The following is a 13,117-nucleotide window of genomic DNA, read 5'->3' as shown; positions in this document are numbered from 1 at the left end:
ACAGTTCAACATCTTTCTTGTACTGGGGCCCCCAGAGCTGGACGCAGTACTCCAGGTGGGGTCTCACAAGAGTGGAGTAGAGGGGCCGAATCACCTCCCTCGACCTGCTGGTCACACCTCTTTGGATGCAGCCCAGGACATGGTTGGCTTTCTGTGCTGCAAGCACACACTGCCGGCTCACGTTGAGCTTCCCATCAATCAATACCCCCAAGTCCTTCTCCTCAAGGCTGCTTTCATTCCATTCCTCACGCAGCCTATAGTCGTGCTTGGGATTGCACCGACCCACGTGCAAGACCTTGCACTTGGCCTTGTTGAACTTCATGCAGTTTGCACGGGCCCACCTCTCCAGCCTGTCAAGATCCCTCTGGATGGCATCCCTTCCCTCCAGCGTGTCGACCACACCACACAGCTTGGTGTCATCTGCAAACTTGCTGAGAGTGCACTCGATCCCACTGTCCATGTTGCCGACAAAGATGTTGAACAGGGCCAGTCCCAGTACCGCCCCCTGAGGAACACCACTCGTCACCGTTCTCCACTTGGACATGGAGCTATTGACTGCAGCTCTTTGAGTGCGACCATCCAGCCAATTCCTTATCCACCCAGTCGTCCATCCATCAAATCCATGTCTCACCAATTTAGAGACAAGGATGTCATGCGGGACAGTGGCAAATGCCTTGCAAAAGTCCAGGTAGATGACGTCAGTTGCCCTTCCCTTATGTACGGACACTGTAACCCCATCATAGAAGGTCACCAAGTTTGTCAGGCACGATTTGCCCCTAGTGAAGCTGTGTTGGCTGTCACCAATCACTTCCTTGTTTTCCATGTGCCTGAGCATAGTCTCCAGGAGGGTCTGCTCCATGATCTTGCCAGGCATGGAGGTGAGACTGACCGGCCTGTAGTTCCCTGGGTCTTCCTTTTTACCCTTCTTAAAAATGGGGGTTATGTTCCCCCTCTTCCAGTTGGCGGGAACTTTGCTAGACTGCCAGGACTTCTCAAATATGATGGCGAGTGGCCTGGCCACTTCATCCGCCAGTTTCCTCAAGACCCGTGGATGCATCTCATCAGGTCCCATGGACTTGTGCACCTTCAGTTTCCTTAGATATTCTCAAACCTGCTCTTCTCCTACAGTGTGCGGTTCTTTATTCTCCCAGTCCCTGCCTTCTGTGACCTGGGCAGTGTGGCTCAAGGATTTGCCAGTGAAGACTGAGGCAAAGAAGTTGTTGAGTACCTCAGCCTTCTCCATATCCTGGGTAACCAGGTCACCCATTTCATTCCGGAGGGGACCCACATTTTTCCTCGTCCTCCTTTTATCACTAACATACCTATAGAAGCTTTTCTTGTTGTCCTTGACATCCCTGGCCAGATTAATTTCTATCAGGGCTTTGGCTTTCCTAACCTGCTCCCTGGCTGTTCGGACAGTTTCTCTGTATTCTTCCCAGGCTACCTGTCCTTGCTTCCACCCTCTGTAGGCTTCCTTTTTTTGTTTGACTTTTCCATGGCACTAGTGTCCAAGAAGGGGCTCTAGAAATCACAATCTCTGTGAGTCAATTGCTTTGTGGAGTTTCTCCTAAGTTGTACTGATAGGTCTAGCCTCATGTAATTTCCAGCTAGTTAGCCTTTACGTATGGTTTATCATCCAAAATTTGTGCAGGTGGTGATGATTCACAGGAGAAATCACCGAGGCTGTGTACCAACTGTTACGTCAACAGTTACATCTTCAGTATCTGCCTAATTGCTGTAGCTAAAAGGGTTCTAGAGTGTCCAGAAATTGCAGCTGTGATTATGTTTATGTAAAACATGTTTAAAAGCATTTTCTGTTGCTGTGCACTAAACTTTTGCAGAATCATGAATCTAGCTTTCTACATAGAGCCCTACTGAAATACTAATGCTGAGATTCCATGTTCATACAACTCCCATTGCTGTGGATGATTAACCAGTCAGGAAAGACATGTTCATGGTTTTCTTATGCTACAGAAGTCCCTCTAGTTTCTTATACTGCCTCTTCCTGGCATAAAATTGTTCTCGTATTTTTGTGAACTCAGTTTTGAACCCTTTTTGTTACATTCAGGAAACCTAGACAAAGTATTACTGGCTGAAATTATAATAAAGACACTAATCAAGAAGTTTGACAGTATACAGCAGTCCAAAATTCAGTTTTCCAAGTGGAAAGTCATATTTTTCTTCACAATTTTCTTACTTGAAAAGTGTCTACTAGGTACAGAAATAGCACACGGTTATCTGAACAATGTGAACTCTACTAAAATGACAGATGAACTTCCTACTTCCATGCTGGGGTAGCCTGTGTCTGTAGTGTACATGTTCTTTACAAACTTGAACACCATGGGTCAGTTGGCTGCTTGGCACAGCTTTATCTGTTGTTGCTGTGCAGTGATCTCAAACGATAATATTTCCAAGTAGGGAAATCTGTAGTGAAGACAAAGTTTGAAAAACAAAACCAAAACACAAATACTGAAAAGATCTGGTTGGAGAAGGAAGGAGGGGTGCAGGGGTGTCCCTGATTGCAAGTTGTGGGTGATGTTTAGATTAGCTGTGCTAGACTAGCCTTTCTTCCCTTTTTAGGTCATTTTCTTTCTTGTAAAGATACGGAGAAAGTATTGCAATTTCCAAATGTTTGTGCTAATTATAGAAAAGAGAAAGGGAGCACACTGTACAGTCTTGCTTGTAAAAGGGAAAACATTTATATTATATGGTAAGCTGATTTAAATGCATTAGTGATTTGGGTAAAATGTTAATTGCTGAAAAATTTAGACAGCCTGTGGTTCTTCAAAGAGATTGAACTAAATATAAAAATAACTAGTCTAATGTAAAGAATTTAAGACTGTTTTAAGTGAAAGTTGATCATGTTGATTAATAATCTGAACTAATCAGTGATCTATGGATCCAAACCTTCTAACTGCAGTCTAACTGTCCTTCTTGTGATAACTCTGATAGAAGTATGAACTAACACTTTCACTGTTTGTTCTAATTTGACAGTACAGCAGCCAAGAAAAGAATAGCTGAGATTTTACCTTTATAGTCTGAAGACTGAAAGAAGACTAAGCAATTTAAGAACTGGTTACCAGATAAGTACTGCTATTCTCATTTTTTAGCCTGAGGTGCTGTGTCAGAGCAGTGATAACTGCATCAACTGATTTAGCTGCTTAGCAGCCTTCTATGCAGACTAAGCTACAGAAGTTCTGGCGTGACTGACCATTTTAGGAATTGTGTTGCAGAATTATATTGTAATAATAGGTTGGACACTACAGGAGATTACTTTCACTTTTGCACAGGGTTTTGTATAGCCTATTTCCTTAACTTTAAAAAAAAAAAAGTTTGTTATTTTTAGAAGTAACTAGGCAGCATAAACATGCAATAACATTACAGTAAACATTACAGGAATAACTGCTCTAGTAGGTTTGTTTTTTTCAAAACCCAATAAAAATATAAAGCCATCTCTGCATCCTCCCCAGCCTCGGATGTCTTGGGAGCTGGAGAAAGTCCCAACATATTTCATCAGAGGGCCCTTTCAGTATGCCACATCAGACTCATCAATGTCTGGCTATCAACAGACACCGCAGGCCAGGCCAGCACACAGCTCCTTTCCTGCTTCCAGCCAAGTGACCCACGCAGTTCTCGGAGGGACGCTCCTGGCCAGCCTCACACATCTGCGGGGTGTCTGCACCAGGGTTAGACGTCCCCAAGCAAACCCAGAGTTCTGGTAGCCCTAACAGCAAGGTAGCTCTTCTGCCAGGCACAAGGGGACAGAAGAGGGGCCAAGGATTTACTTGGAGGGCTTGTGTAAGCTCCTGTAGGAGAGTAAAGATTTGATGATTGCCACGTACCTTGAGCTTCTTGAGTGGAAAACAGTATGTACCAGTAAATCGTTACAATGCCAACTCATTATAAGGTACATAGTTTAAAACCTGCCTTTTACCACCAGTGGTACATGTATGTACACCAATGGTACATCAAGTTTCTCGTTAAAGTACCTACCTCGGGGAACAAAAAGTATTTCTGCCCTTTTGAAACAAGGCACAGTATAAAACCAAATGACTATATGGAATACCAAACTTTATTCCGTTAGTTAGGAGAGCGCAATCTGCCCCCAAATGGATGTGCAATATGACAGATGAATTTTCAAGTAGAAGAATGTGCCTTGTTTTGTGGAGACTTACATAATCCTTCCACTTTCAAAAGCAGATGCGCGCGGGCCCTAGTAACAGTGCTCCAGGTTAATGCACTGTCTGTAACTGAGTATAGTTTCAGTGTTCATAGGACCCCCAACAAATCAGTTGTTGATAGAAAGTTCCTGTGTGCTGTACTCCTGTGACTATTTTAAGAAAAAGTTATTGTTTGGCTTTCATTATGCAGATTTTTTTTCTTGCAAGTGTTTTATATATGACCAACAGTACTTCAGAAAGTCACACACAGCGTTAGAGGGCAAAACATTTGGCACAGTCTTTAAGATCATAGCATCACATAAGTGTTATAAGTTATGCATAATTTGCTGTTTTCAGAATATAAATGACTACTTTATTGATCTTGAATTCAGGAGCAATAAAAATCCAGTTGCTGTTGTGTAAAAGGTGAGAGAATGCACTTGTTAGTTTACAAAGCAACCACAGGAAAGAAAGTTAAACAGGAAAAGTTTCTTCTCAATATGCTCTTAGGGAATATGTTTATAGCTCCAAAGCTAAAAAATGAGAAGAGGTTGTATCATTAGCCAAATCCAATAAAGAAGCTGATATAATGCTCAAGTGGGTAACAGTGTACAGGGTATCTACTCCGTTAACTTCTTTCCTTGCATGAGTATGTAGCTGTATCAGTGTATCTATCCAATACATTGCTGCTGCTTCCTCATCATCTTGGTTTCACGTATTTACCAATTTTTCAACTGTACATTTCTTGTTTCTCTTTTAAAGAAACTTTATTTCAGCTGATTTGGCAAGCTTCACTGAATTAACTTACCTGACATGCAAATATCCTTGCTGAGAAACAAACACTTTTCTGCCAGCCACAAAGAAACCCTTGAAAATAGGAATTGCAGCCTAGAATGAGTGTGTAAACAGCCTGCAACTTAGCAACCTTCCACAGGTCATGGCAACAGCCAGAAGATGTGTACGACATACTTGGGAGACTAGATCACAGACAGGGGACTCCTACTACTTAATTTGGTATGTGTATGTTGCTGTGTACCATGGTGACCTGTTTCCACTTGAGCTCACGTTCTCCCACAGCTGCCTTTCTGTTAGCACAGCCAGGCCCTCAAGGTAACCCCAAGAGGGAAGCCACAGCTGGCTACTCCAGTGCTGTACCTGGCCAGTAAGTCACCAGCTGACCACTTCTTGGGTTCTTCTTCACCTGTTTTGAAGGAATAACGGAGTCTAGAGATCAGGTCCAAAAATGGATCGGTCATCTTAATGAGGAATATTACGATATCCTTTGAAGTACAAGATTATGTACTCCGTTATAAGCACACAAATAGTCTCCCTGTAGAGTTACACTTGCATTACACAGACATAGTACATTGTCTTGACCAGCTCTGAGCACGCTTCCATTTTCAAATTACATTATCTTTCTCAGTGATTGCTTTTTACTCCTTACTGCATGAAAATATACAAGTTGTCTGAAACTTCTTGTTTCTCCCCCCTACCAAGTGGTTTTAAGTTTACTGAAAAATAGCACCAAGGTCTAATTGTCCTACTTAGATTCATCCTTGGTTTACTTGTATACATTGTCAGCTGCACACTTATGTAGGCACATTATTCTCAAACTAAGATCATGATGGAAGGCTTAGTGCTATAAAAAATTTGTTGCCAAAAGCCTTTCCTACGCTGAGATAAACCTAAATACAGAAGTTCATAGATTCACAAATTAGTAACAGGCACTAATTTGGCCAAAATTTAACAGTTTTTGAGTATGTCACTCATGACCTTAATTTCCAGATAACTGGTTTCTTAAATTATCAGAATTAGTTTTTGCTTGATAGCAAATTCCTTGTCTGGGAAACTTGTAAAATAAATCCTGATCTGATCTCTCACTTTTAAAGTTCTGACCCATAAAAAAATGGAGTTTTAAAAAAATATATTTCTATATGAATTCTTGGAAGTAGTTCCATGCAAATTTCAAGCCCCCTTTTGAGTTCCTGCCAGCCAACCAACCATTCTTTGTAGCAAGTAGCAGTTCTTTAATAAACACGAGTAGCAGAACATTGTGTTCCAAGTTCTCAAGAGCTTAATCTTGTTTAAAAAACAGGTTTTACACTGCAGACATTTGTGAGTATTTTGAAGTTATTACTGATTACAGCTATCCCAGTGCTTAAAATATTTTTAAGGAGTAAAAGGGAAAGGGAATAGAGCTGTTAGACTGGCACAACAGCCAGTGTGGATTGACAGGGACGACACAGTGAAGCACTTGAGCAGTTACTAGATTTCCTTTGTAAGCATCCACTTTTCAAAGGACTTAAACTGAAAGTAACAATCTCCATATTTTCAGTTCTACTCTAAGTATGAATATGCAAATAAAGTGACTTTTTTATACCTTAGTGATCAATGATACTGCTATTGTAACTATTCACTACCCTGACTGCATTAAATGGCACACAAACCGTCTCCTTCATGTTGAAAAGCTCTAGATGTGACAACTCAGTCTATTGCTTCCATAATTAGAACTTCGGAGAGTATCAGTCCTGAGCTAGTGCAAACAGCCAGTGCTACTGCACAGCTCCTCCTCACCAGGAACAACGGTGTATTAACTGAGGTACTGACCGTGCATTCCGAGTATAATATATGTATTATTTTACCTTTGCTCTCTCAATTACCTCATTTTCAGCTATATGCCCATTTCTTTCGAACTACATAAATTCTATCAATATATAATAATAAACAAGCTAAAATACTTGACAGGATTTTCTTCAGCTGTATTTCTAAGAAGTGATTACGCACACAAAAGGCACATTTAATATCTGCATGTTGATCTGCATGTTCCCTTAGTAACTATCAACAGATTCTTGTTTGCCTGTATCTACCATTCGGCTGTGAGATGGAAGTAAACAGGCCGGTGAAGTTATCAATGTCAACACTCTTAAAAAAAAAAAACAAAACCCAAGCCTGTTGCCACCTGTGACCAGTTGAATAATCCACGCTACAGGATGCTCAAAGCCAAGTGCTGCAGGTGAGATGGCCATCACAGACCTACCCACATTCATACACACCAACCATCGAGAGGAGAACAACTTCAGTATTATTTTATTCCAGAAAGATCCTACACTGAACGAGCACCAGATCTACATCTTTTTAGATTTAATACTGCAAAAACTGAGCCCACTGTTGTTTGCCTGCCAAAGTATCTGAGCCAAGCTGGCGTATTCTGTTGGAACGACTAAATTAGATTTATCTTATAATGCTTTTCCTTTTAATATTTTTAAGGAGAGAGCACAAATCAGTATTCATATCATTCTGGTCTCCATGTCCTTGTAGGGAAAGTTAAACCAATCTGTCTTACCAAATGAGGTTCTCTGACATTTCTAAACACTAAACCTTAGAAGGCAGGTGTTTCTTTCTTTGTTTTAAAAAAGTGTAAAATAAAAACGACTGACTGTCAGTGCCTTCACTTACTAGTAGAAGGATTCAAAGTGACTCTAGCAAAAGCATTCCAATTTGGAAGCCTAAAGCTAAGACTTTAATTATCAGAGGTAACAGATAAACCAGTACCCTCTGTTGATTTTATCAGCACCTAAAGGTTTCAAGTCTCTCTGGAAATATACCTTTCATTTTCTATGCTTTTAAGCCAGATATTTTGGTATTTAACACTGGTGCAAGTTTAAACTTAAGACTTTATGAAAATAAACCTGATGATTGCTGTTTATAAAGTTATTAAATAATCTGTAATTTAGGCTAGTATGACTGCAAATTAGGACTCTCACTGGGGACAGCCGGTGGGATATTATTTTTAGAACAATGCAAGGAAAATAACAGAAATTAAGAAAAAAGGGAATAGTGCAAAGAACCTATTCACTGTCTGGACTGCATAGACTTCAAGAGAGGCTAATCATTTTTCTTCTGCTGCTCTCAGCCATGCTTTTTGCAAAGCTCTATAGATTTCATTAAAGTTCATATACAATCAGCTCAAAATTTCACGGGGCTAATTAAGCTTCAGCTAGTGATTTGGATATTATATACTGGGGTTTTTTTGAACATTGCAATTCTTCTCTGCCTTTCAGAGATGCTTGCAAATATAACAACTTTTTCTTTAGGGACATGTCATCAACCAGAGAACTATAAAAGGGAAAGCTACAGAACTGTTACTCGGCAGCTGACTAGACTGATGGATGAATTGCACATTATCACCTAGAAGAGCTTATTTCAGACTTGGAGAACTAGTACTTTGTTCTAGACGTATTTTAGGCAGCAAGCAGTATGACCTGGATTAGAACAGTCTGAAAACCGCACGGAAGTCAACTGAATCCACTCATTTCACCACAAACACCTCTTTTCTGTAAATTTAGTAAAAGTGTTATTGTATGCCAGAAGATGAATATGTACAACACATACATCCCTGTAGCTGACAAACTTAAGACTGTTCTAGTGAGACCAAAAATACTTAAAAATCTGTTAAAACTTGTATTTACATAACAAATCCAGCTGGCATCACTGCACTCAAGTGCTTCTAAGTCAGATAAACAAGTTGCTGGCAGTCTTTCCTAAGTAAACAAGTTCTGTTAAAGTTTCTGTCCATACCACTAGAGAAAGAGTGGGTTTATGTTACATTTATTATTCTGTATTTATTAATACTCATTTCACTGTAGCACATCTTTTTTCAAACATAACTACCCACATAAATTCAAGGAAATAGAAACCAACGTGTTTGATATATTGATCCAACTAAGCATAAAATGAACTCTGCATGGATTTCTCAGGATTACTATAGCATCTCACTTCGTTTCAATGCAATTACATCTATAAGATCCATAGGGAGCAATAAATAAAAAGTGGGGTTTTTTTCCGGCCCAAGTTGCATTATGGATGAATTTGTCAGAACATCCTCTTGAAGTCTAACAGCAACTATAAAGGTCCTCAATATCAGCATCAAACAATGTTTTGAAAAAAAAAATTTTTGCTTCTATTGTTAATCCTACTTACAGTGATGTAAAAAACAATAGAGGAGCATTTAATGCCACAGAGGGAAACAGAAGTGACAGTCCATCTGCTGGGAAGGTGCATATGGCAACGATGGGATCACTGACAGTACAGGCTAGATTTTGGCTCCTGGCATCAATCAAATTATTTGTAGAGTAATGTGTCATCAGCTGAGTTGTGGTAAACAACCAGATAAATCCTCTCAATCTGCTCCAGCTGCAAAGTATAACAAATCTGCTAACACTACCATGATGTCTCAGCTGATTCATGGGTAACTCGTTATACTACAGTAGTTTGCAATTAGAAACTATGTGGTCACATGTGTCTGGGAGCAGGTAACTCCCTTATCATGGGTGAGTCCCTAGATAATGATGTGCAGGTGGTAATGTTCTCCCTTTCTTCTTCAGTTTCTCCCCAGGTTAGTTTCAGCTTGAGCACAACTCTAAAATTTTATCTCCATGGATGCAAGCAGTCGCTCTAACCTGATGCGTGCATCAGACTTGGAAGAAAACAGTCTCGTACGATTGTCACGTAACCATCAGGTACCTGCTCAAGATGCAAAGCAGCACATCACACTTCAGCTGGCCACAATGTTTTCCTGGGCATTGTTAGGTAACCACAACTGACAGGGAATACTCAACCATTTCATGTGTTGTTCTCAGTAATTACCATAATTAACACAAAGTTGCTCATCCAAGTGATGAAGAATGTCTTTAAGAGTGTCTTAAAGTTCAAACAGAATATTCCAAAGGCAGGCTGTGCCCTGACTCTCTCTACAGTAGTACTTCTGAAACCCTCTACCTGTGGGCAGAGCAAAATTAAAGACCAGTTACAAGTTATCCTGACTAATTGCCAAAGCATAAATTAGCCCATATTCTCCACCTATTTTGAAGATTTCTTACATTTTCTTTCACTTCTGCAAATTTTGTCCAACTTTAACACACCTATACACAAGGTAACTATTTCCTACAGTGGAATAATTTACCATTCATTCTATGAGGAAAGGTGAAAGCAAGAGAGAAATCAGAAGCAGCTCTCGCAGTGATTATGATGTGAGAAACAGCACCTTATTATTGAACATTCCTTCTCTGCTTGATTTGGAGACAAGACAAACTGGATCTTCCACATATGAGATGCCCTAGCCATTCAGATGTTACTCTGAACGTCTGTATCTTGCTTGCTTCCTTGACTAAAACCATACCAAAAAGTTTGTGTTTCATTCCAAAGCAGAAGGAAAATATAGATGAAAACCTCATTATTATTTTTTCTGCAAAGCAGAATTACAGCTTTCCAACTGAATGATATTGCTGAGTGACATTTAACCACACAACCCACTTCACTCCATCATTAACACTGCAACCCTGATGACAAATCTAATAAAGGCTTCAACACCTACTCTGGATCAAAACCCTGAATCAAAACTGTTCAACCACTTGAGTAAGAGGAAACAAGAAGGTTGGTTATTAAGAAGTGAAATCTTTTGAGTGGTGCTATTGTTACGAATACTATGAGTACATAAGAGATGGTAACAGCTTGTCCCTGCCGCTCTTCCCTCTTCACACTTTTCCCCTGCTCCAGGGCGGGACTCCTCCCATGGGCCACAGTCCTTCACAAGCTGCTCCAATGTGGGCCCTTGCCATGAAAGTTCTTCACGAACTGCTCCAGCATGGGTCCCCCATGGGGTCACAAGTCCTGCCAGCAAACCTGCTCCAGCATGGGCTCTTCTCCATGGGCTGCAGCTTCCCTCAAGGTACATCTACCTCCTCTGACATGGGGTCCTCCATGAGCTGCAGAGTTGATACCTGCTCCTGTGCAGTCCTCCATGGGCTGCGGGGGGACAGCCTGCCTCACCATGATCTTCTCTGTGGGCTGCAGGGGACTCTTTGCTTTGGTGCCTGGAGCACTCCTGCCCCTCCTTCCTCACTGACCTTGGTGTCTACAAGGTTGTTCTTCTCACATTTTTTGTCACTCTTCTCTCACAGCTGCTGCACAATGTTTTTTACCCTTTCTGAAATGTTGTCTCAGAGACATCACCAGCTTCATTGGTAGGCCAGCGGTGGGTCCATTGCAGACCCATCTAGAACCAACTGTGGTGTTCAGCATGGGGCAGCCCCCTAGCCTCTTCTCAGAGAGGATCCCCCCCTCCCACCCCACCAAAGCCCTGCCACATAAGCCCAGCACAGCCCTGTTCAAGATATAGCAAGCTTTACACCTTCAAGGAGGAAGGCCTCAATCTTGGCTACACACACCTTAGGATGAATCAGGTAGAGCCACCTCCTGGTTTCAGTGGCAGCAAGACAATATCCCAGGGAAGAATTTGAAGTGTGCACACAGGGGAACATTTCTTGTGGGGAGGGAAGGTACTTTGCATAAACAGAATCTGCCATAAAGGCTGAATTTTCTAAAATCATTCAGTGGCAATCATAGCCACTAAAAAGGCTGTTAGCTTCAAAAGGAGGAGGCAGATGGTCATGCGCTCAAGAAATGTCCTTGTAAAGAGGTAAGATCAGATTAACCTGGTGATAAGGAACAGAGTTTGCAAGCAGAAGCAGCACATGAAGTCCTTGAGTAAATTTTCCTGACATGACTGCAGAAACACAGAATGGCCCACACTAGTGTGTAAAGGGTTACCTAATGCACTTCTACTCAACTTTGGAGAGCTTCCCATTCTCAGACCACAATCAATAACTGAGGATCACAGGGACTGCATCATACCTAAGGACTGAAAAGGAACTTTTCAACTTACCTGAAGTGACCAAGTTGCTAGTCTTTTGCTGCCTTTTAATTATTTTGGAGGAGAGTTTAACACTTTGAACATGAGTTCACCTGTCATGACTCACTTTCCAAAGGAGATGAGTTTAAGGAGAAGTACCCATAGAACTTCAAGGACTACATCGAGGAGCAGGACTCCAGGAAGTTCTACAAATAAGGCAAGTTTTTGTTGCCTCAGCCAGAATAAGAACCATTTATTTGGTTACAATCTGCCTCTTCTACCGCTGTGAAAAAACAGACCTTCTTCAGGTATCCTCATCAGATGATGAGAAACAAATTTAATGATCCAGAGATTTGCCCCACCTTGGATGGCAAAAATGAGTTCGATATTGGTTAACATTAGTTTGTGATACCCATCTGGCATATGTTCCAATTTACCTGAAATGTGAACACTCAAGCATAGACAAGTAAGTGTTCTGGAGTTTGTGTCAACTTCCCTGCTAGGTAGAAAAGCAGTTTTTCCTATGAAACCTGGACAGTACTTGAAATAAAAAAGACACCAAGTGCAAAACATTAAATAGATAAGCACTGAAATGAGGCAAGACTCTCATAGGTTCAACGTGACTCCTAGAAAACCAAAGAGTTTCAAGATGGTATGGAGGATCAGAGCTGTATGTGAGAATTGCCCTTCTCCCTGATCTTCAATACAGGGTTGAAAAGATCATCTCATTGCATCTGTGGTATACAATAACGACCAGAATCTTAGCAAAGACCCTCTACAATCATGATAAAGATCAATGCTGGAATCATGTACTTGAAACTGTCTCAGCCCATTAAACGCCTATAAAAGTCCTGAGATTTTCTTTTTCAGCTATTTACATAATTGAATTAGTCAAAGAGAATAAAAAACATCTGGATTATAAAATTAGCAAATCTGGTATCATTTAAGCTTCACTTGAAGATCAAAAGGACAGTAAAAAGGTGACACTGCCAATCACGACTTTTGTAAATGTGTTTTGGTTCAGTTTTGTTTTTCATTAAAATGATGCAGTAGATTTAATTTGAACAAAATATAGAAATTTAGTTTTCTATTTACTTGCCAGGCTCTCCTAACAAACATTAATGAACATTGTTCATGTATAAAAACAGGACAGAAATCCATCAATGAGAATTTTTCTAGTTGTTGGGGTGGGTTTTTTGGTGTTTTTTTGTTGTTTTGTTTTTCTGGTTCGTTTGTTCATTTTGGTTTTTAACCTTTAACATAAATG

This window comes from Balearica regulorum, chromosome 3 (assembly GCF_011004875.1).
Source record: "Balearica regulorum gibbericeps isolate bBalReg1 chromosome 3, bBalReg1.pri, whole genome shotgun sequence".
NCBI classification, from domain to species: Eukaryota; Metazoa; Chordata; class Aves; order Gruiformes; family Gruidae; genus Balearica; species Balearica regulorum.
Note: the sequence above shows the minus strand (reverse complement) of the source record.